The 12,589-nt window shown below is 28.7% G+C and overlaps 1 long non-coding RNA gene across 2 annotated transcripts; it reads right to left on the minus strand.

The window, feature by feature from the left end:
* Nucleotides 1-2,170: 2,170 nt before the first annotated feature.
* On the minus strand, nucleotides 2,171-3,847 carry LOC122849252. Of its 2 annotated transcripts, XR_006373548.1 has the most exons (4): nucleotides 3,671-3,847; nucleotides 3,514-3,600; nucleotides 2,374-2,424; nucleotides 2,171-2,271 (listed from the first exon to the last, which is right to left on the minus strand). It is a non-coding gene; the product is annotated as an uncharacterized LOC122849252 (long non-coding RNA). The 2 variants fall into 2 exon arrangements; XR_006373547.1 differs by having other exon boundaries at nucleotides 3,514-3,686.
* Between the last annotated feature and the right edge of the window lie 8,742 nt (nucleotides 3,848-12,589).

A 12,589-nucleotide genomic window follows, 5' to 3' on the forward strand; every position in this document is an offset into this window, starting at 1 on the left:
ACTTACGGTTTATTTATAATTAAATATTAATCTGACAAAAAAAGTAATAGGATGTAATATGTTCCTCCTTTAAAGACCTTGAAAATGCAATTTTTTTTTAAAGATTATCGTTATAAACAAAATACTAATATGCAATGTAATTACCAATTAATTCAAAAAGTAGCATTTGGTAACGACAATTGTCTGTTTTTCGAATGAAACGGAAATAGTAGCATAAAAAATCATTAAAAATTAGTTGTAGAGTTTTTTATAACCTTTAAAACAAGCACAATATGACGTCTATATCTTCAAATTTGGCCAAGTTATGACTGTTTTCAGTTGACACCGCGCTTTGGTCGTGATTTATTTAGAGATGCACACGAGACGAGACGAGACGAGATTTGATCGAGTCTCGTCTCGGTCTCGAAAAATGACTAAAACAACAGTCTCGTCTCGGTATCGTCTCGGCTGAAAAAATCAGAGTCTCGTCTCGGTCTCGTCTCGAGTAAAAAAAATTGGAGTCTCGTCTAGTCTCGGCTGTATAAATATAAAGTGAACAAAAGTAAACTTTTTTTTTTTTATTATACCAATACAACGTTTTAAATATATACATTCTTATAATATATGCATATAAAATATTTTATGTTACAAGGGCAGTGGGAATAATGTGTGAATTTCCAAAGCGTAAGAGGGGTAGTGCGCTTTTTGGAAATTCACACATTATTACCTACTGTCTTAGTAACATAAGCAGCATAGTAGTTATTTTTGTTACAGTGCTCAGCCAGGTGCTCACTAGAGCACGAGTCTTGGCGAGTGTTTCTCCAAATGGTTATTAGAGCGGGCTCTCTGATTGGGCACATAACGAACCATATTTTATAAAGTTGGCAAGCAGGAATATGTGTGAATTTCCAGCGCAGGGGTAGTGCGCTTTTGGAAATTCACACATTGTCACACTGTCCCTAGTAACATAGGAGCCAGCATGTGCCCAATCAGAGAGCTCGTTTCAACCTCTTTCGAGGGGAATCACTCGCTGCCTGTGCTTGCCCTCCAAATTCGTTGAGAGTACACTCTGAGTGGGCACTTGTAACGAAATATACTATTTTTTTTCTTTTTTATTCTTTTATAACGTATGAGTACTTTATTAGTTTTTTTTCAATTATTAATTAAGAATGAATATTGCATTTATTTTAACTCAAAAATTACGTATCTATTGTACTGAACAACAAACAAAAAAAAAATATATAAAATGAATATAAATTAATAATAAATAAATCAAGTTTAAATTAAAAAAAAAAATGCTTATTTATACTTTGATTTAACATATATAATGAAGATGTTCTTTATTTATTTCGTACGTCTAAATCAAAATATAATTTACCATTATTTTTTTAAATTAAGCTGGATTTCAATTTAATTTTTATTTATTTTATATATTTTTTTGTTTGTTTATAGTTATTATATAGATGCAATATGTATAAGAACTTAATACTAAAAAAGGCACCACAAAAAAAAAAAAATTAAGAAAACCAAATTTGATATTATTGATGACACGGCGAGACTCTCGCGAGAAGTCTCGGACTATTGCTAGTATCGTCTCGGTCTCGTCTCGCCTCAAAAATTGTCAGTCTCGTCTCGGTCTCGTCTCGAGTTCGCGAGACGAGACGAGAAAGTGCCGAGACTGGTCTCATCTCGTGTGCATCTCTAGATTTATTCCAATAAAAATCAATTATGCCATTGTGACGTTTCAATAAAAATCGGAAAAAAAAATTTTTTAATCTATTTTGTCATTTTTATTGAGAACAAAAATTTTCATGCATTGGAGGCCAAAAAAAAAAATATTTTTTTTTTTTGAATAGGTCTAATATATATATACACTGTGATTGGATGATATTTATTTATTATGGATATATTTATTAATAATAATTGAAACAATGACTAAAAATATAAATTTATGATGGATATATTTATTAATAATAAAAAAAACAATGACTGAAAAATTATGAATTTATTATCAAATATTTATTCAATTTTGCATGATTCATTCGAGTATTGTACAATCATTATGCCAGTTATTATTATTATTATTATTATTATCATCATCATTAACAGAAATTATTTTTTCTATAAATACAACATCATCATCATCCTTTTTTAAACAATTTGCAATCGCCATTTGACTGTTATATATATTGTCGAATTCTATGGCAGCTCTCTCCAGTTTTTCTTGTTGTTCTCTGATGATGTTTCTCTCTTGCTCCAATGCTTCTTCATCCCTTTCTGATGGTCTGAGAGCTATATTGTTAGATAAACGAATAAGTAAATATTATTATTATTATTATTATTATTTTAATGGGATATATTTATTATTTATATGAACAGTTTAAATATACTTACAAAAATTAATAATTGGCATTCTTCATAATGAATCAAAAATTTCATAGTATCCTGAAAACATAAGAATTAACATTATTAAATCGAGTAATTAATATAAAGAAAATAATTATGTGTGTGTGTAGAGATTTCAATTTTCTTTCTCACCTCTAAAATCTTAGTATTCAACAAGACAAACAATCTACTATTTTCAATTTTTTTTTATCGCTATCGACATTTTGAATATTTTCCATTTAAAATACATGAGCAAAGTGTTTTATATACTTTTGTTATATCCTTTATCTAGAGACTTGGAATACGACCATTCATTCGAAAGCAAAAGCTTTTGAAAAAGAAAAAATTTTAATCATCTGTTTCGCGGCTAGAAAACTACGTAAACGTTTATTTCTAAACAAACGATAATTTATTTATTCGAAGACCTCTGAGCATTCATATAAAATTGAAAATTCGGCATATAAGATATAGTGTCTAAAGCTTTTTAATTAAGCTTTTTAAATAATCATCTTGTATTGAAATATATTGATTATTTCGAAAGTTATGATTTTTTGAAACACCTAACCAAAAACAGCATTCATTCGTTTATAAAAAAATTGCACAAATAACATTGTTTTTTTTTCAGTGTTTCAAAAAATCATAACTTTTATAATAATCAATAAATTTCAATTCAAGATGATTATTTAAAAAGCTTAATCAAAAAGCTTTAGACACTATATTTTATATGCCGAATTTTTAATTTTATATGAATGCCCAGAGGTCTTCGAATAAATAAATTATCGTTTTTTTAGAAATAAACGTTTATAAAGTTCTCTAGCCACGAAACAGTTGATCAAAAATTTTTTTTCAATATGTATTTCAAAGCTTTTTTTTTGAACTTTCGAATAGTCGTATTACCAAGTCTCTAGCTCAAAAATTGATAAAGTTATAAACAAAAGTATAAAATCAACATTCTGCTTACATGTATTTTAAATGGAAAATATTCAAAGTCGATGAGCGACATTGAAAAAAAAAAAAAATAAAAAATTGAAAATAGTAGATGGTTTGTCTTGTTAAATACTAAGATTTTAGGGGGTGGGAGAGAAAAAAAAAGAATTTTTTTTTTTTTTTTGAAACGGTCTAGTGTATATATATATATATATATATTACCATCTAGAGTCACATCATAGTGCAACTCATCAAGTGCCACTGGTGAATCGTCTTCTTCTGGGAAACTGGAGTCATTATTCCAGTAATCTGTAATACAATGAATAAAAATTATATTTTATAAAAACCAAATAAAAAATTATGAACATTCGAATTATACCTGGCAAAATAGTTGAGATTGGAGTTCTATTATTTCCTATACATTTTGTATGAATATTGAAACCACCCGTGGATAAAAATTTATGCAGTTTATTATTATTATTATAGACATGTTTAATGATTTAGAAAAAATCTTTGAATTTAAATATAAAAAAGTACTTACAATCATTAGTCTTGATGAATACATTAAACTATGTATTGATAAAAGATTATATTCAATCTGAGGAACGATATTTATTAAAACAAATATAATGATTAAATATAATTATGCATAAAAAATCAAATATTACCATTTTTAAATTATCCTCTCGCATGTGTAAATCATATGAAACTCCAGAACGCTCATCCTCTCGATACTCTCCCTCAATAACAATCAGTGGTGCAATTTGGGTGGAAGTCGATCCAACTAAAAATCAAGAAAATTAATAAATTAACAAATTGAAAATACATTAATAAATAAATTAAACACATAGAATGATAAATTTATAAATACTAATAAATAATTTGAAATGTTGATATATCACTCACCTCATTGTTATAAAATTCGTGAATCATCTTGTCCACGTTTTTCTGCAGCTCCTGGTTCACAGTTTTCAGCAAGTCTCAAACTGATTTGATATTTTCGCAGTTGTACTTGGCTTATACATATATCCCAAAATAAGGGCTTAGGTGGGGATCATTAGGATGATGATGGAAATAGGAAGTTTGTTTTTCATGGAAAGCATTTTTCAAAAGCTGTGCATAGTCACAAAATGACTTATAATTCTGAAAATTAGATATGTAAAACTGTTTACTATGCGAGGTTTGTTGACGTAAACAAGAGATAAAACGTTGGCAATGATCTATTCTCATTATACCTGGAGGAGCTTGTTGGAATTATGTGTCACTAGCCAACATAGAAAATATATATTTCCTATGTTGTCATGTAATGTTTCATGTAAAATTGTGCATCTACACACACACACACACACACACACACACACACACACACACACACACACACACACAATGATGCACGACACACGTTGAGGGAGAAGCTAGTGAGCGTGGTTAAGGGAGAAGGTAGTGAAAGGCAGAAGACGCAAGCTCATTTTTTAATAATAAAAAGTGTTGTAAATAAACAATGTTAAAATTTTCTCAATATTTTTATCTCGTTATGCTTGAATAATTGAAGGTCAAATTTACAAGATGAAACTTGTTTAGAATTACTCACCACTGCCGCACATAAAAACTGTCAAGTAAACAACGGATGAAATTTTCCAATAGCTTTTATTTTTTTTTTTCAATTCTATCACCGTGAATAATCAAGGCAATGTAAAATGATAAAAGTTGTAAATAATATTGACTATTATTCACAAAAATACATCTTGAAGGGAAGCAAAAATGTTTTATTTATTTTCCGATAAATATTTTCAAGACAAAAATTCTATGAAAAATGTGACACACCTTTTGAAAATGAACTAATTTCACTCCCATCGTACGTATATAAGGACTCTCAAAACAATTAAATATATCAGTATCTTCTGAACCTCACAGCCGGAGTTTATATTTTTTTTATTTTCTGCTCCTTAATACAGTATTTTTATACTTTAAAAATATGGCTGAATCAATGATAATATTCGCAAATATGCCAATGAAAAGTTATAAAGAGCAGCGTGCTTTTTACGATAATATGTTTATTAACCTATCGCAGAATAGTGTCAACAGAGATACAATTTGTGAATCAATCGATGATTTATCGTGTCGAATTGTTGAATATAATGATATTATGAAAAATGAAAATTTGGAGTATAACGAGCGGAAAAAATTTTCAACTTCTCTAATATATGCAAAGCGGGCATTGTTAAAAATTGAAAAATTACTAATTAAAGTTGGTTCCGGTTTAAACGATGATAGTGACTATGAGAATGTTAATAATAATGATAGTGAAAGTGAAAATATTAGTGCTAGAGTAAGATGGCAAGAAGTTTTAAGTTTATTCGATTTAAATATGCGCACATGCGCAGTAATCAATTTGCAACATGTTGATGTCCAGGCTTTTTGTAATGATGTTAAAACATTGCTCATAGCAAAATTAAATTTGGCAATGGAAAGTACCAATTCTTATAAAGTTGATTGTGCTTTATCATGCAAATTTAAAATTCCCAAACAAGACAATGAGACAATTGATACAAAATATCTTCATACCGGAAACATGATAATATTACCATCAACAGATATGGATGAATTGTTTACAGCAAAATTCAATGAATTAAACGCGCGAAAAGATGATATGGAAATGCAAGACTCAGGTTGGACGCTTCATGGAATAAATAACATGGAAATTCAAATCAATGTATACAAACCACTTAAGGGTGGTAATTCGTTTGTAGAATTACCGAAATGGCTCAAAGTGAAACATGCAATAATAAATGTAAAAAATGATGATGAATACTGTTTTCTGTGGTCAATTTTAGCAGCCATGTATAATTTTAAAGATCACCCTGAGCGTATGAGCAAGTACAAGCCACCTAACAATGGTAAAGATCCATTTAAAAATATTTTATTATATCAACAATTTGATTTTCCAATGTCATTACAGGATATCAAAAAATTTGAAAAAGTAAACGATTTATCAATATCAGTATATGGCATCGAATATAATAAAAATGAAAATAATAAAATAATAGAAAAAAATGGTAAAAAACAAAAAATAATTGTGCCATATCACTTGAGTGAATATACACCAATCGAGCCAACAAAAAATTTGAATTTCAATAAAGTTTATGTAAAAAAAACAATTCATCTTTTAATGCAACGAAAAAATGACGAAATAGAAGAAGAAGAAGAAGAAAATGATGAAGATAATAATGATGATGAATACATTCCAGATGAATATCATTATACTTGGATTCATAATATGTCAATGTTGCTGTCATCACAATTGTCAAAACACAAAAGTAAAAAATTTTTTTGTGATCGTTGCTTGTGCAGTTTTCAAGTTGAATCATCTTATTTGAATCATAAACTTGCATGTTTTAATGTCAATAAGTCGCGTATTGAATTGCCTACAAAACAAAATAATATTTTAAAATTTAAAAATTATAAATATCAGTTAAGAGTGCCGTTTGTTGTTTACATGGACATTGAGTGTTTGCTTAAAAAAGTGGAAGAGAATGAAGATAATGTGCAAAGAAAAAGTGTTGATGTGCAAAGTCATATGCCATTCAGTATAGGCTATTATTTAAAGTGTGACTATGATGACTCTTTATCAAAACATAAAATATATCGTGCTAATGATTGTATTGAGTGGTTCATTAATGAGCTATATGAAATATCAAAAAATGTTGATGCTATACTCAGTGTAAATAATCCAATGATTATTTCTCCACAAGAACAAACTGAGTTTGATAGAGCACAGTTTTGTTATATTTGTAATAAAAAATTCACGGAAAAAGACCCTAAAGTTAAAGATCATCAACATTTCTTAAATCGCTACAGGGGTCCGGCACACAACAGCTGTAATATAAATTATCAAGAGTCGTGTATTATAAATATAGTGTCACATAATATGTCAGGTTATGATTCTCATTTTATTTTAAAACGATTAGCAACTCAGTTTCCAGGTCGTATGACATTATTACCGGTAAATAAAAAAAAATATATCTCATTTACAAAGTATGTCGAAGGTACACGCGTGCAGCTTCGTTTTATTAATTCATTTAGATTTATGCCTTCGAGTATTGAAAAATTAGCCTCATATTTAACAAATGATGAAAAATATATAACTCAAAAATATTACACTGATAAAAATAAATTCAGTCTCGTGAATAAAAAAGGAATTTTTCCATATGATTTTGTTGATTGTTTTGAGAAATTGAACCTTCCTACTTTACCAACGAAGGATCAGTTTTTTTCAAAACTCTATGATGAACATATTAGTGATGCCGATTATGCTCACGCTTGCAATGTTTGGCATACTTTTGATATAAAAACATTTGGAGAGTACTAAGATTTATATTTAAAAACTGATATTTTATTATTAAGTGATATATTTGAAAATTTTAGAGATAATTGTATGGAAACCTATAAGCTTGACCCACTCCATTTTATTACATGTCCATCATTGGCAATGCAGGCAATGCTAAAAATTACTGAAATTGAATTAGAGTTGCTGACTGATGTTGATAAAATGTTGTTTATTGAAAGCGGTATTCAGGGTGGCTTGGCACAATGTTCAAATCGTTGGGGTAAGGCAAATAATAAATATATGAAATCTGACTATGATCCAAATTTAGAAGATAATTATTTAATGTATCTATTGTTAATAATCTATATGGGGCTTCAGTGATGTCATATTTACCATATAAAGATTTTAGTTGGGTTGAAAATTTTGATTTAAATATTTTAAATGAAATTAGTGAAACATCAGAATGGGGTTATATTTTAGAAGTTGATATGGACTATCCAATCGAATTGCATGATGAGCATAAAGATCTGCCATTAGCTCCAATACATGATAAGCCACCATTGCCAACTTTAAAATGTAAAAAATTACTAACAACATTGTCACCAAAAAAAAAATATATTATTCACTATAGAAATTTGCAATTATACACCAGTCTAGGATTAAAAATTACGAATTTGTATAGAGTATTAAAATTCCGCCAAAAAGACTGGCTCAAAAAATATATTGATTTAAATACAGAATTGCGTAAAAAAGCAACAAATGAATTTTCAAAGAATTTCTATAAATTTTTAAATAATAGTGTATTTGGTAAATTAATGAAAGATGCTAGAAAGCATCGCGATGTACGAATCGTGACAAAATTGAAAGGTCGCTATGGTGCAGAAGCATTAATTGCGAAACCAAATTTTTCAGCATCTTACATAATTGGCGATTTAGCAATAATTGAAATGCGTAAACTGAAAATTATATTAAATAAACCAATATATTTAGGCTTTAGTATATTAGATATTTCAAAAACATACATGTATGATTTTTATTATAATTATTTACGCAAAAATTTTTCTAATTTTGTCACTTTATATTATATGGATACAGATAGTTTTATTTTAGGTGTAAGACGTTATAATATTTATGAATATATAAAAAGAGATTGGGAAAAATTCGATACATCTGAGTATTCTCCTGCAAACCCTTGGGGCATTGGGCAGCATAATAAAAAAGTAGTTGGCTTGATGAAAGATGAAACAAATGGGGATATTTTATTAGAATTTATTGGTTTGCGAGCTAAAATGTATGCATATCGAGTTCAGCGAGATAAAAAGTCATATGGCTCACGCGCAAAAGGTGTAAAAGGTTCTGCTCTACGAACAATAACTTTTGATGATTATAAAAATTGTCTTTTAAATAATGTCAATATTGATCGTATTCAACGGACAATACAATCAAAAAAACATGAAGTTAAAACCATAGAAATGCGAAAATTAGCTTTAAGTGCTGGTGATGATAAGCGACAACTTATTGAAGGCTCAACTGATACTCTACCGTAGGGTTACAAAGAAGTATTTGTTGATGAGCCAATGGAAATTGAATAAAAATGTTTACATTTATGTTATTTAAATTTAGCAAAAGAGGGTGCTTGAGTAGCATAAATAAAACCTCATACTCAAGCAAGAGTAAAAGTCGCTATAATGTAAGTATGTACTTATATTACAGGGGTATGTTACTAGGGTATTATACTGTATTTTTTTTTTTTTTTTAAATAAAATGACAAATGTTTGTTGTGCATAAAAATACAAAAAAGTTCCATAGATGGATATCATGTTGAGAAATAAATAAACAATTAAGTAAAAATTAAATAAACAAATACGCGAATGAATAAAAATTTAAGCTAGTATTATCTAGAGTTTATCTGGTAACTTGTAAATACACTTGCATGCAATAGTGTAAACACTGCTTTAATGGTAATATGTTTTAACTGTATAAATAAATAATTAAATAAATAAATAATCCAATAAAACAATAAATAAACTAAAATGAATAAATAAATAAATATAAAAATGTAGAAATCATAATAATTTCAATAAATATTAATGTAAATGTCTGCTATGTATAATACTACAATTCAAAAATAATATTATTACCACAGCCTGTAAAATGTATTATGTTTCAAAAAATGTGTAGATAAATAAAGTGAATAATTTTGAATGCATTGTTTTTTATTTTATAAGTCTGCTTTATTTATCCATTGATTATGAGTATTATCGAAACCCAAGAATTTTACATATAATTTATTACCACGTTTTTTTATTACTTTTTCAATCAAATAAATATTTGGATGTTTGACTGCATGTAATTCTTCCTCATAAAAACATCCTTGTATAGGGTTTTTTTGATAATCTTTTAACATGTATGTTACTGGATTGGTATTGTTGATTTTTACAATTTTAAATATTTCATTAGTATAATTTGGTATATATCCTTTTTCAAAAACATGCTTATATTTTGATATTCGAACAAAATCATTTATTTTAAATTTTGCAATATGTTGGTAGTCGGCATATAAACTATCATAACGTTGTTTTAACTTGCCAGCATGATTTGGAGTCACGTCAGCAGGCTTCATGCCAATTGTTTGATGTTTTCTCTTGTTATATTCCTCTAGAAGAGATGGTAGTATTTTTTCCCACTTGTATGTGCCTTGAAAACTAAATTTCATCCACATTATATGTTTTAATGTGCTATTAAAACGCTCACAAATGGATGCTTTCAAGTGTGTGAATGTAGAATACATGTGTATTTTATATTTTTTCAACAATTCATTGAATTTTGAATTTTTAAATTCTTTTCCATCATCTACATGCTAATTTTTTGGAATGCGGCCAAGTTTTAAGATGCTTTCAAATGCTTTTGTAACTTCGATTGCACTTTTATTTTTCACAGCTACAGTCAATATGTATTTATAGCCATTATTTTCAGCAGCATATGGAATCATTTCCACAAGATCAGCTTGCCAGGTCTCATCAATGTCACGAATGTCAACATGTCTTCTTGAAAAATTTTTTCGCGCAGGCGCATGAAGCTCTTTAACAATATCCCATTTATATGTCTTTAAAAGAAACTTCAGCAGAACCAATTTTATAGTAGGACCTGAATTTTCTCACTCCAAAATCTTTATCCCATGCTATTGTATCGATGGTGTTAAGATAATGATTCACCAAGCTATCATCATCATTGATACTTGTAATATTATTTTTTTCTATGACTTTTTTTGCACTATTTTCTTCTTCTTCCACATTTATTAAAGTATCATCGAAAATTTTGCTATTTTCATCAATTTTGTTATCTTCATTTTCCTCATCAAAATTGAAATCTTTTGATGCCTTAATGTTTTTTGAATTTGAAACTTTATCACTAATCTGTTTGAGTGGTGTCAGCAGTGGCTTAAAATAATTAATCGATGACTGCTCTAAAGTATCTTGATTATGTTTTAATAATTTATGTTTTTGTTGTATCACTTTTCGAACTTTTTCTAATTCACTTAAAATATTAGATTCTTCCACAAGGTTTTCTCTAGTCAGAGGCATCTTGCACTCTTGGTGTCGTGAACTGATCTGCTCACTATTTTGCCCTCATAAGTATGATACATTATTTGTTTTATGCATTAATGCTAATAAATGTATCAAAATTTTTTCTGTATCGTCCGGCATTTATTTCACTATCTTTATCAATAACAATAAACCCATAATTATCTTTCCAGCATTTCAAGCACATGGTTTTAAATTTTTCGAATGCCATGTCTGTGTTTACATGATCATTATATATATGCCTCAAGTTCATCTCATCTTGTTTAAATAAAATGAGGAAATTTACATTATCACGAATCAAATGTTTTGGTATACGAGCGTATGACTGGTTTATATAAAAACTGTCAACATTTTTATGCCTTCCTTGACAAAAATATGCTCGAATATTATTTTGTTTTTCCATTGCAACGTCATCAAAAATAAATATGGAATTTGGCTTCGCCTCATCAACTGGTACAACTTGCTCATTGTCAGAAAATGGATAGTAATTAATCACATCCAATGTTTCCATGAGTTTTTCGAGATGTTGATATTTAGGTTGATTTAATGACTTTGAGTAAATATATATGTTTTCAAAGCGCAAACCATTTTCATCGATCAACAAACTCAGGAGACAATTAGTTTTTCCTGTATTTGATGGTCCGCAAATAATTGATCTTATTGTATTTGGCAATAAATCACCATGACGTTTTATAGTATTCACCCCAGCACCACTTTTTGATGTAATTATATCGAAATTTATGATTGGCAATTTTTTTGCTTGTGTCTTGAACTCCATCATGGCTCATACTAAACGAAATCAAACTGTAGAGAACCATTTATATCTGCCGTCGTTCAGTATCATTTGAGCCATGGCTAAATGCACATCAAAAAACGCCAAAAAAACTGGCAACTTTGAGTTTAAAAATAAAAAAATAAAAATAAAAAAAAATCCTAAGAACAAAAAGAAAAACCATACAGCTGGTGATGGATTATTGAATAAAATTATAAATAAATTGCTAGTTGAACTTCATATTCCTGGATATTCATTCGCTGGACCTGGGACAAAATTGGAAAAACGTCTGGCTCGTGGTGATCAAGGCATCAATCCTCTCGATAAATTTTGTAAAGATCATGATATTGCGTACGCAGCAAGTCCTAATGATATGCATGCAAGGAATATGGCAGACAAAATACTTGCTAAAAAAGCATCATCAAGAGTTTTTGCGAAAGATTCAAGTATTGGGGAACGTGCAGCAGCTGCTCTCGTGGCTGGCACCATGAAAATAAATTCTAAACTTGGTATGGGCATGGAAAATTCAAAAACTCTGAAAGCCAGTATTAAAAAAAAAGAAAAAAAAAAGAAAAATGGAAGAAAAAAAAAATTGTCATTGAAAAAAATTATTCT

Source organism: Aphidius gifuensis, linkage group LG2 (assembly GCF_014905175.1).
Source record: "Aphidius gifuensis isolate YNYX2018 linkage group LG2, ASM1490517v1, whole genome shotgun sequence".
Classification (NCBI taxonomy): Eukaryota; Metazoa; Arthropoda; class Insecta; order Hymenoptera; family Braconidae; genus Aphidius; species Aphidius gifuensis.